Source organism: Neoarius graeffei, chromosome 5 (assembly GCF_027579695.1).
Source record: "Neoarius graeffei isolate fNeoGra1 chromosome 5, fNeoGra1.pri, whole genome shotgun sequence".
Taxonomy (NCBI): domain Eukaryota; kingdom Metazoa; phylum Chordata; class Actinopteri; order Siluriformes; family Ariidae; genus Neoarius; species Neoarius graeffei.
Window position 1 is genome coordinate 111928587 of NC_083573.1, and position 13153 is coordinate 111941739.

Here is a 13153-nt window from a genome sequence, read left to right on the forward strand (position 1 = left end):
AAAGTGCTGGTTCACTGCTGTCCCCCAGGCACCCAGCAGAGTCACACCATAATAAATGTGGTGGTGTTGTTTCTGGCACATGGCATGCGGCGTCAAAGAAAGGAATAAATATGTATCATAACTGTGATGTTAACTGGTCTCACTGTCTCAAGACAATGCAGTGATTTATTGAGGTGAAATACACAATTCAATGGTTCATTATTCTACTCAGGTTGATTTTGTACTCTTACAAATATTTTGCTCATAAACTCATCAGGAGCTCTGCTTTTAGGCACTGACTAAATACAGTGTATATATATTAGTGACGAGCTCGGTGACTTTTTAAATATTCCACTCTCAAAAGATGCCATAAGTCAGTTGGTGAAATTTCTGCCCTGGTTAACTGTAAATGCTATTGTTGTGAAATGGAAGCATCTAGAAGCAACAACACCTCAGCTACAAAGTAGTATATAACACAAATTCCGATAACTGCCAAGTGCTGAAGCACACAGCATGTATGTAAATATCACCTATCCTCCGTAGCATGACTCATCACAGAGTTCCAATCTGATTCTGGAACAGCACCAGCACAAGAACTGTGCAGCAGGAGCTTCATGAAAAGGGTTTCCACAAATGAGCAGCTGCACACAATCCTATGAACATTATACTCATCGTGTGGAGGAGCTCCAGTGGCCTGCAAAGAGCCTTGACCTCAACCCCACTGAACACCTTTGGGATGATTTGGAACATTGTTTGCAAGCATGGGCATCAGTGCCTCAGCCCACCATCCATGCCTGACCTCACTTGTGGTCTTGTTTTTCTCTGAATGGACACATATTCCTATAGATGCAAACCAAAATCTAAAGGAAAACCATCCCAGAAGAGTGGAGGACCAGCTCCATGCTTTGGGATGTCCAACAAGGTTATTAGCATGATGGCCAGGAGTTGCATAATTTTGGACATAGTGGGTATAATGATGCTGTAAGACACTGTAAAGGTTTCTGTGGCAGTGGGGGCATGGCCAAGTGCCAGTCTGTGACAGGAGGGCGGAGTCAGAGAAGGTAAGTGGCAGAATCACTACACCTTTTGTCAATTAACCTGTGTTTGTGTGTGTCTTCCCAGTGACCGCGCCCTATTTAAAGAGGGAGAGCAGAGAGCAGAGGAGCTCATCTCCGAACCAGACACCGGTTGTGTGTTGGTGTGTGTCTGAGTTGGAAATTGTTCACTGAAAAGTGTGGCAATAAAAGCCGTATTTACAAACCTCATTTCTGTCCTGCCGTCCTCTGTGCTCCACCCCTTCGTTAGAACTGTTACAGTGGTGCCCGAAACCCGGGATCTGGAGCACAGCAGCCTAACAGCCCCATGGAGTCCTCCCCGTTTGCCGAACTGGTCCACGCCCTCACCATGGCCCAGCAAAGCCAGCACCAGGTGCTACTCACCCTCCGAAAGGAGCAAGAACAGCGGTTCGAGGCCCTGGTGTTGGCCCAACAAGAAGATCGACAGGCGTTCCGGCACCTCCTTGTGTTGGGGGGGTCCACCAACACTCCCACCGCGGGCCCGTCCCCCTTCACCCTAACAAAGATGGGCCCGCAGGATGACCCCGAGGCATTCATCATGCTCTTTGAGCAAGTCGCGGAGACCTCGGGGTGGCCGATGGAGCAGCGCGTGGCGCGCCTCCTCCTCCTGCTAACGGGAGAGGCACAGCTGGCCGCCCTACAGCTCCCCGCCGACCGCCGGCTGGCCTACGCAGACCTTCGCCGGGCCATCCTCCAGCGTGTGGGGCGTGCCCCGGAACAGTAGCATTAGCGCTTCCGTGCTTTGCGCTTGGAGGAAGTCGGCCGGCCGTTCGCGTTCGGCCAGCAACTGCGGGACGCCTGCTGGCGGTGGTTGAGGGCCGACAACTGCAACGCCAAGGGGATCATCGATCAGGTGGTGCTGGAGCAATTCATCGCACACTTGCCAGCGGGAACCGCGGAGTGGGTCCAGTGCCACCGCCCGGCGTCGCTGGATCAGGCAGTCAAGCTGGCGGAGGACCATATGGCGGCTGTCCCGGCGGCAGGACAGCAGACAGCCTCTTCTCTTCTCTCTCTCTCTCTCTCCCTCCCTCTCCTCCTGTCTCTCGTCCTCATCCCATTTCCCCACCGCGGGGGCTGGGGGCCGGCGCCACCTGTGCCGGCCCGCCACACCCACGGTGCCCTCCCGTTTCTCCCTTCTGTGTCTGTCTCTCCCCCCCCCCCTCAGGTGAGTGAGCCCCAGAACACCAGTGCAGAGAGGAAGCCCGGGCCGGTTTGCTGGCGCTGCGGGGAGCCGGGCCACCTCCAACAACAGTGCACGGTCATGGAGGTGGGCGCGGTGGTTCGGATCCCCGACGCGCCAGGAGCCGCCCTCGATCGGGCCGGAGCATATCACATACCAGTGAGTATTCAAGGGGATACATATCAGGCATTGGTGGATTCTGGTTGTAATCAGACTTCAATTCACCAAAGCCTGGTGCAAAACGAGGCATTGGGGGGAGCACAGGGGGTGAAGGTGTTGTGTGTGCACAGGGACGTTTACAGCTACCCTTTGGTGTCGGTCCACATTTTTTTCAGAGGGGAAAAATTTATAGTGAAGGCAGCAGTTAATCCTCGCCTTACCCACTCTTTAATTTTGGGGATGGATTGGCTGGGATTTCGGGATTTAATGACACTTAGTAAACAGTGGGTCCTGCCATTTAACAGGGGGAGGTCCCGGTGTCGCTTTGGCGGGAGCAGCTGTCACAGAGCCGTCTATGCCCTCTCCGCGTCAGAGTGAGGAGCTGCCGGCCCCTCCTCTCTCTCTTGGGGAATCCCTCGCGGATTTCCCATTAGAGCAGTCGCGAGATGAGACTCTGTGGCATGCGTTTGACCAAGTGAGAGTAATCGATGGTCAAACACTCCAGCCGAATGCCACCCCGTCCTTCCCCTACTTCACGATTATGAAGGATAGGTTATACCGAGTGACGCAGGACACTCAAACTAAAGAGCGAGTTACGCAGCTTTTAATTCCGAAGAGCCGCCGAGAATTGGTATTCCAGGCAGCTCACTTTAATCCCATGGCTGGACACTTGGGGCAGGATAAGACACTAGCCCGAATAATGGCCCGATTCTATTGGCCGGGGATTCGCGGCGATGTCTGTAGGTGGTGTATGCCGTGCCGCGAATGCCAGTTAGTAAATCCAGCGGCCATTCCAAAAGTGCCTTTGCGCCCTCTACCGTTAATCGAGACCCCATTCGAAAGAATTGGGATGGATCTCGTCGGGCCATTAGATCGGTCAACACGAGGGTACCACTTTATATTAGTTCTGGTGGGCTATGCAACGCGATACCCGGAAGCCATGCCTCTTCGCAATATCTCAGCACGCAGTATTGCGGAGGCACTCTTCCGCGTCATCTCCCGAGTTGGAATCCCAAAAGAGATTCTGACTGATCAAGGCACTTCATTTATGTCACGAACACTGAATGAACTGTATGGGTTATTAGGTATCAAGCCGATCCGCACCAGCGTATATCACCCACAAACAGACGGTTTAGTGGAACGGTTTAATCGCACCCTCAAGAACATAATTAAAAAATTTGTAAGTGAGGACGCACGTAACTGGGATAAATGGCTTGAACCCTTGTTATTTGCAGTGCGAGAGGTCCCCCAAGCCTCCATGGGGTTCTCCCCGTTTGAATTATTATATGGGCATAAGCCACGCAGCATTTTAGATGTGCTGCGAGAAAATTAGGAGGAGGGACCTTCACCAAGTAAAAACGAAATTCAATACGTTATTGACCTGCGCGCAAAACTCCACACACTCATGCACCTAACCCAGGAGAATTTGCGGCAAGCCCAAGAACGGCAAACACGCCTGTACGACAAGGGTATGCGCCTTAGAGAGTTCGCACCGGGAGATAAAGTACTCGTACTGTTGCCCACATCGAGCTCTAAATTAGTCACCAAGTGGCAAGGACCCTTCGAGGTCACACGGCGAGTCGGGGACGTCGACTATGAGGTGAGGCGGACAGACAGGGGTGGGGCGCTACAGATTTACCACCTCAATCTACTCAAACTCTGGAATGAGGAGGTCCCCGTAGCGTTTGGTGTCGGTGGTTCCAGAGAGGGCGGAGCTGGGGGTGGAGGTTCAAAAAGGCGCATTGACATCGCATACCTCTCCGGTCCCCTGTGGAGACCACCTCTCCCCGACCCAACTCGCGGAGGTCGCCCAGTTGCAGACCGAGTTTTCGGACGTGTTCTCGCCCCTGCCCGGCTGCACCAACCTCATAGAGCACCACATTGAGACGCCCCCGGGGGTGGTAGTGCGCAGCCGCCCTTACAGGCTACCCAAACACAAGAAAAAGGTGGTTCGGGAAGAACTCAAGACCATGCTCGAAATGGGCATCGTCGAGGAGTCCCACAGTGACTGGAGCAGCCCGGTGGTCTTGGTACCCAAGGCCGACGGGTCGGTCCGGTTCTGTGTGGACTATAGAAAAGTCAACGCGGTGTCTAAATTTGACGCATACCCAATGCCTCGTATTGATGAGTTGCTCGATCGACTAGGCACAGCTCGCTTTTATTCGACACTGGATTTAACGAAGGGATACTGGCAGATCCCCTTGACTCCACTATCCTGCGAAAAAACGGCCTTTTCCACACCGTTCGGTTTACACCAATTCATCACACTTCCGTTTGGGCTGTTTGGGGTGCCCGCTACGTTTCAGCGGCTGATGGACAGGGTCCTCCGCCCCCACGCCACCTATGTGGCCGCCTACCTTGATGACATCATCATCTATAGTAATGACTGGCCGAGGCATCTCGAACATCTGAGGGCCATCCTTAGGTCGCTGAGGCGAGTGGGTCTCACAGCCAACCCGAAGAAGTGTGCGATTGGGCGGGTGGAAGTACGGTATCTGGGCCTCCACTTGGGCAACGGGCAGGTGCGGCCCCAAATTAACAAGACCGCAGCAATTGCGGCCTGCCCGAGGCCCAAGACCAAAAAGGGGGTGAGACAGTTCCTGGGGCTGGCTGGCTATTATCGGAGGTTTATACCTAATTATTCGGATGTCACCAGCCCGCTGACTGATCTCACCAAAAAGGGGGCACCAGATCCGGTCCAGTGGACGGAGCAATGCCAGCGGGCTTTTTCTGAGGTAAAGGCTGCACTGTGTGGGGGGCCACTGTTACACTCCCCTGACTTTTCTCTCCCCTTTATATTACAGACCGATGCGTCGGACAGAGGGCTGGGGACGGTTTTGTCCCAGGAGGTGGAGGGGGAGGACCGCCCAGTCCTATACATCAGCAGGAAGCTGTCGCTACGTGAGGGGCGCTACAGCACCATAGAGAGTGTCTGGCAATCAAATGAGCGGTCCTTGCCCTCCGTTACTACCTGCTGGGGCGCCCTTTAACCCTCTGTTCGGACCACGCGCCCCTCCAGTGGCTCCACTGCATGAAGGATGCCAACGCGCAGATCACCCATTGGTATCTGGCACTCTAACCCTTTAAATTCAAGGTGGTCCACAGGCCGGGGGTGCAGATGGTCATGGCGGACTTCCTCTCCCGTCGGGGGGGGGGGGGGGGAGGAGTCGGCTGCAGGCTGGACAGCCGCCCGGCCTGAGTTGGGCGGTGGGGGTATGTGGCAGCGGGGGCATGGCCAAGCGCCGGTCTGTGACAGGAGGGTGTAGTCAGGAAAGGTAAGTGGCAGAATCACTACACCTGTTGTCAATTAACCTGTGTTTGTGTGTGTCTTCCCAGTGACCGCGCCCTATTTAAAGAGGGAGAGCAGAGAGCAGAGGAGCTCATCCCCGAACCAGACGCCGGTTGTGTGTTGGTGTGTGTCTGAGTTGGAAATTGTTCACTGAAAAGTGTGGCAATAAAAGCCGTATTTACAAACCTAATCTCTGTCCTGCCGTCCTCTGTGCTCCACCCCTTTGTTAGAACTGTTACAGTTTCATTCTGCCTCTTTCACTATGCTTCTAATTTTTCTATGTATTATATGTAGGTACAGCAAATCTCTGCAACTACATTTCCCATAATTCCCTCACTTTCTGCCCCGGACGATATCCGCTTCATCTCATCTTTCACTGCGGCACAATTGGGTAGTGTACCACATAAATCGTGACACAAGCTTGTCCACAAAAATGGGGGCTGAAGTAAGGCTCATCTTTAGCTTTCTGGACTGGTGCTATCAAGACGCGCCTCGCTCTCCAGCTTCCTTTTTCTCTTTGCCTTGTGCCCGCTGACTGGCGCGCTGACTGGCTTCCCTCTGCCTCTGGCTTCTCCTCTTGGACCAGTGCGTGCAGATGTGCCTCGTGCTCTCTCTCTCTCTCTCTTTGGCTTTTCGGACTGGCACGTTTGGATGCGATTTGCCACTCTCTCTGCCTCTCATAGCCGCGACCGCGACCGCGCCTCGTGCTCTCTGGTCTTGCACTCCCTGACCTTGCGTCATCAGTATTGAAAATGGTACATTTGCGGCCTGCAAAACGGAAGCAAAGAACAAAGGGACAAATGTGTGGTTGTATTGTGATTGTGTCTGGTAGACAGATTTTGCATGTTTTATGTCTTCTTAGCTCTTTTTATTTTCCTCTCTCTCACGTTTTCTTACCACGCACACTATTATACACATCAGAACGTTCAGACATTAGTGAACTAAGGGTTGTTTAGCTCACCTGGTTAGATTGTCATGCTTATAATGCTGAGATTGGGGGTTTGATCCTCACATAAGCCAAAGATTATTTATGCGCCTTTGTTGAATCAGTCACACAGCGCGCCCCCACTTTTCCCATGCAAAGAATTCTTTATGACTACATACACACATTTTATATATAATCTTATTACCTCATATCACCAGTTTTGTGTCTTGATTTGTTAAACTGCTGCTAGTATTAGTGAATGTACCTGATCAGTATTATTCTCATTTGATTTTGTCATTTTAATAAATTAAATATTTACAAGAAACTGTCTTGTCTGTTGTGCTGCAGTATTACTTGAATCCATCCTCTGCCATCAAAGAATTCACATTGCCTTCAATGCTCTAGTGTGTCACTAGATTAATTAATTAATTAATTAATTAAACAATTAAACAATTAATATAAATATCAATTAGCAAAATTAATGAACTGATTTTATGAGACTGATTTAATATCGTAATTGCACCCACATAATTTTGGTGCCTTGTGTTAGGACTGGTACTGTACCTACATAATCTGGTGCCTCGTGTGAGGAGTGCAATTGCACCTACAAAATTTTGGTGCACTGTGTGAGGCATGGCACTACTGTACCTACATATATGTGCAGTATTTGTGGATATTATAAAGGAAGATTTTTTTAATGTGACTGTTAACCGTTTTTTAATATGACTGTTTGATACTATTATCAAAGGGGGCGATTGTTAGGTTTATATAAGTATTATTCCTGACCAAGAAGGCAGTAATATATTTGTGACAAAATTAAGGATTAATTTCTGTCAGTTAAAATGACCTTATGTCTCGGCTGGACATTGTTTGGGAACATTTTGTTTATTTTGATATGAAATGTGTATTTTTGATATGAGATGTGTCTGAATGGCAACAGGGTCTGCGATGATATCACACACAACCATAGTCAACGTGTATTGGGAATTAAAAGTTAGATCTAAGATGCATTCAATGATTTAAGTTAGTTTTATAGTTTTAAGTTAGTTTTATAATTACAGAATATAATTTAGGGTTGTTAAGACCTTATGATTCTAATGTTAAGACTTCATGAGTTTAATCCTGAATCCTGTTTGACCTTTCTCTGGTGAAGTAGCATTTCTTTGTTTTGCCAGACATATTCTTTGTTTATGTTTTGTATGACTGTCTTGGTTTAGGTTTGTTCTTATTTACTTATAACATATCTTTGTTGAACAATTCCGTATGTACGTAGGCAATGACCTTTAAGATCTGTTTGTACCTTGCTATCATGATCAGAAATATGTTATTATGTTATGATTTACACACACACTGATGGAGATTATTTGACCTGCCCCAAGATCAAGCTGCTGCACGCAAGTCAAACACACACACATACATCTGAACATTCCATTAGAACAGTGATGTAATTAAGATGTGACACACACACACACATAGACACAGATATCAAAATGATGTCACTTACTCACACCCTCCCATACACACACACACACACACACCCCTCTCTGAGGTCACATACAAACACACACACACACACATTCGACAGACACAATAGCCGTTTAGAGAGATTATAATTTGTTATAAACGGTGTTTGTAATCTTTCATCTTTGGCAAGAATATTGCGATAAAACAGCAGTGAAACCGATCTCTGGTTCTCTGTTTTTTTTGCAGTGTTCCGTCCCAGACGTCTGGGTGGTACGAGGGCGGGGGTCCCGAGAAGTAAGTTGACTGATTGACCGTTAAGATATAGAAAATATAATTAGAAAAAAATTTTTGGAAAAACGTACTCACTGTAATTTTAAGGTGATGATGAATGTAATATAATTAACATTAAAGGCTGTTCTGCTTCAGAAGTGAAGCGCAGATGTTAGAATGCAGGCACTTACAGATGTACCGGTACAGTTAGGTCCATAAATATTTGGACAGAGACAATATTTTTCTAATTTTGGTTCTGTACATTACCACAATGAATTATGAACAAAACAATTCAGATGCAGTTGAAGTTCAGACTTTCAGCTTTAATTCAGTGGGTTGAACAAAATGATTGCATAAAAATGTGAGGAACTAAAGCATTTTTTAAACACAATCCCTTCATTTCAGGGGCTCAAAAGTAATTGGACAAATTAAATAATTGTAAATAAAATGTTCATTTCTAATACTTGGTTGAAAACCCTTTGTTGGCAATGACTGCCTGAAGTCTTGAACTCATGGACATCACCAGACGCTGTGTTTCCTCCTTTTTAATGCTCTGCCAGGCCTTTACTGCAGCGGTTTTCAGTTGCTGTTTGTTTGTGGGCCTTTCTGTCTGAAGTTTAGTCTTTAACAAGTGAAATGCATGCTCAATTGGGTTGAGATCAGGTGACTGACTTGGCAATTCAAGAATATTCCACTCCTTTGCTTTAATAAACTCCTGGGTTGCTTTGGCTTTATGTTTTGGGTCGTTGTCTATCTGTATTATGAAACGCCGACCAATCAGTTTGGCTGGATTTGAGCACACAGTATGTCTCTGAATACCTCAGAATTCATCCGGCTGCTTCTGTCCTGTGTCACATCATCAATAAACACTAGTGACCCAGTGCCACTGGCAGCCATGCATGCCCAAGCCATCACACTGCCTCCGCCGTGTTTTACAGATGATGTGGTATGCTTTGGATCATGAGCTGTACCACGCCTTCACCATACTTTTTCTTTCCATCATTCTGGTAGAGGTTGATCTTGATTTCATCTGTCCAAAGAATGTCCTTCCAGAACTGTGCTGGCTTCTTTAGATGTTTTTTTTTAGCAAAGTCCAATCTAGCCTTTTTATTCTTGAGGCTTATGAGTGGCTTGCACCGTGCAGTGAACCCTCTGTATTTACTTTCATGCAGTCTTCTCTTTATGGTAGATTTGGATATTGATATGCCTACCTCCTGGAGAGTGTTGTTCTCTTGGTTGGCTGTTGTGAAGGGGTTTCTCTTCACCATGGAAATTATTCTGCGATCATCCACCACTGTTGTCTTCTGTGAGTGTCCAGGTCTTTTTGAATTGATGAGTTCACCAGTGCTTTCTTTCATTCTCAGGATGTACCAAACTCTAGATTTTGCCACTCCTAATATTGTAGCAATTTCTCGGATGGTTTCTTTCTGTTTTCGCAGCTTAAGGATGGCTTGTTTCACCTGCATGGAGAGCTCCTTTGATCGCATGTTTTCTTCACAGCAAAATCTTCCAAATGCAAGCACCACACCTCAAATCAACTCCAGGCCTTTTATCTGCTTAATTGAGAATGACATAACGAAGGAATTGCCCGCACCTGCCCATTGGTCCCTTTAAAAATGGGGTGGCACATGTTAAGGAGCTGAAACTCCTAAACCCTTCATCCAGTTTTAATGTGGATACCCTCAAATGAAAGCTGAAAGTCTGGACTTTATGCCCATGTCCATTATATAACTATAACTTGAATAAGTTTCAGTAAACAGGTAAAAAAAGAAAATTTGTGTCAGTGTCCAAATATATATGGACCTAACTGTATGCACGGAGGAGAGCAGAGTGCAGACTGTCAACAAAGCCAAGACAAGTGACTGGAATCGGAGTCAGTAAATTGGTGAGGGTCGGGCAATTGGCGAACAACTTAGAGAAGGGAAGACAAAGAACGAAAACTTGGAAGGAATAGCAAAGGGTCAGAAATACGAGAGGCAGTCAGAAAAGATACAAGGCTTGGTATGAACTAAGCTAGCAGGATGATACTTTGCACTGGAGTGTTAGTTTTAGGGAGCTTAAATAGAGCAATAGGTGATCAAGGAAATGAGAGACAGCTGAGATTCAGTAGGCTGGAGACAGAGGGCACAGTGTGTCTTGGGAACTGTAGTTCAGGGTATCCATGTTTGTAGTTTTCTCAGTGGATTTTCTGACAGAACCCCCCCAGGAGCTACATTCTTTCTTGGACAATCCCTACCTCTGGGTGCTGGTTTGTTGGGATATTGGGCATGAAATTCCTTTTTTAGAAGAGGGTCTAGAATGTCCTTGGCCCTGACCCAACTTTGTTCCTCGGGTCCATATCCTTCCCAGTCTACCAGGTACTCGACTTGGCCTCCTCTTCGTCTTGAGTCGAGGATCTTATTAACCTGGTAGATGGGTTCTCCCTCTAGATTGAGTGTAGTGTGCTCCTGGACTGGTGTGTTGCTGGCAAGGGGCCCCAGGATAGCAGGTTTTAGCTGTGATACATGGAAGGTAGGAGATACTCTGCTGTGAGGGGCAAGTTCAAGGTGGTATGATACATCATTAATGCGGTGCACAAATTTAAATGGCCCAATGTAGCATGGCTGGAGTTTTCTACAGGTGTTGGGTTCTCTCAGGTTCTTTGTGGCCACCCATACTCTGTCGCCCAGGGAGAAGTTCGGAGTCTTGGATGCTGATGGACCTCCTCCCAGATGGTTTGACTGCATGTGAACTAGTCATTGATGGCTTGTACTTGGCAGGGTGTGTCATCCCAGGGGAACAAGGGCAGTTGGTAGCCGAATATGCACTGCAACAGTGTTAACTGGGTAGCTGAGTGTTTGAGCGAGTTCTGTGCATACCAGTGTTGTTTTCGTTAACGGTGACGAAATGATTTCATTAACGCACCTTTTTTTCATGACTAAAACGAGACAGTGATGAGCTAAACATAAATCTTTGATCACAAAAATATGACGAGACGTATCTGTTGTTTTTGTTGACGAGACGAGATGAAAATGTTAGTGGGTTGGCTATAGGACTATCAAAATGCATGGCGTTTCCTCCAATGGTGTGTGCAACCTGTCTGCCAAATGCTGAAAATATCAGCAATGCACCTGCATCCTGTCCTTGTTTGGTCATGCCCACCACCAGGCATGTCCGGGCACAATGCACACCGGGGCAGCCACACACAGTTCATGGACCATGGCGGCGGCAACGCCAGCACAAGGGCTTGGTGGGTGGAAAAGATGTGATGATTTATGGACATACTTTACACATAATCCAGCAGAAAATAAAACGGAATGCCTTGTAGTGGGAGACAGAAGTACACGCTGTGGCTATAAACTACGTGGCAAGAATACGACCAACCTCAAGAGGCATCTAAAGGCTCACCATGCTGCTATTTCTGCGACGGTAAGTTAACGTTACAAGAAGTCCTGTTAACAGATCATGCATATGTTTGCTAGCTTTGGTGAATGTCACTCAACAATCGGGCTGTGATGAATTTCCTATGAAGTTTTCCAAAACACCGTGACCTGGCTAAAATGAATGGGACCGCTAGCTTCATGCTAAAGTTGGCTTGGTTAAGCTAACTTAAATTCAATTAACATGTCATGAGTAAAACTTGTCCTGCAGGGATTATTGGTGGGACAGCAACTGAATGCTTTGTCATATATTGACCCATATTTGAGTTACTGTGAAACATACAGGGGGAAATGTAGCTTTTCAGACCTGTTGCTGTGCTTTAATATGTCTAAATGAGCAGCAGCACACCTGGCTACTCTAACGTTAGCAGCATGTTTAGCCATCATATTTACATTAATGGACAGTGTGGTCATCTTCTAGTTGTGTGTTCATCATGACGTTTGTGCTCTATCAGCGCATTGGGACATGTTAAACGGAGGCAGAAACATGAGTCTGTGAACGATGGAGTATACACACTAGACAGCGTTTATGTAGAGAGCATACACACTAGACAGCGTTTATGTAGAGAGTATACACACTAGACAGCGTTTATGTAGAGAGCATGCACACTAGACAGCGTTTATGTAGAGAGTATACTCACTAGACAGCGTTTATGTAGAGAGCATGCACACTAGACAGCATTTATGTAGAGAGCATGCACACTAGACAGTGTTTATGTAGAGAGTATGTTATGCACAACCTGTCAACCTCAATTACAATTTCCTATCTCTGTATTGGCCTAATTTAATGTTTTAAAGTAATTATTTTTTCGACTAAAATGAATGACTAAAACTGGACTAAAACCCTTTTAGTTTTCGTCGACTAAAACTAGACCAAAACTATCAAGGATAGAATTGACTAAAATGTGACTAAAACTAATAAGCATTTCGTCCAAAAGACAAAGACTAAAACTAAATCAAAAATGGCTGCCAAAAACAACACTGGTGCATACTCAGCCCAAAGAAGGAAGCATGCCCAGTCCCCCTGGTTACGCATGCAGTAGATCCTCAGGAAACAACCGATATCCTGATTTGCTCTTTCTACTTGGCTGGTAGACTGGGGATGATAGCTTGATGTGAGACTCACAGATACTCCAAACCTTTCCATGAAGCTTGTCCAAAAGCGTGAAATGAACTAGGAGCCCCAGTCGCTGACTATGTCCTTGGGGATGCCATAGTACCTGAAGATTTGTTGAAACAACAGTTCTGCGGTTTGAGAAACTGTGGGGATGTCTGGCAATGGGATGAGTTTAAGAGCCTTAGAGAATCGGTCGATGGTCATCATTATGATGGTGTTACCTTGAGAGGGAGGTAGATCCATGATAAAATCAATAGCTAAGCGTGGCCAGGGTC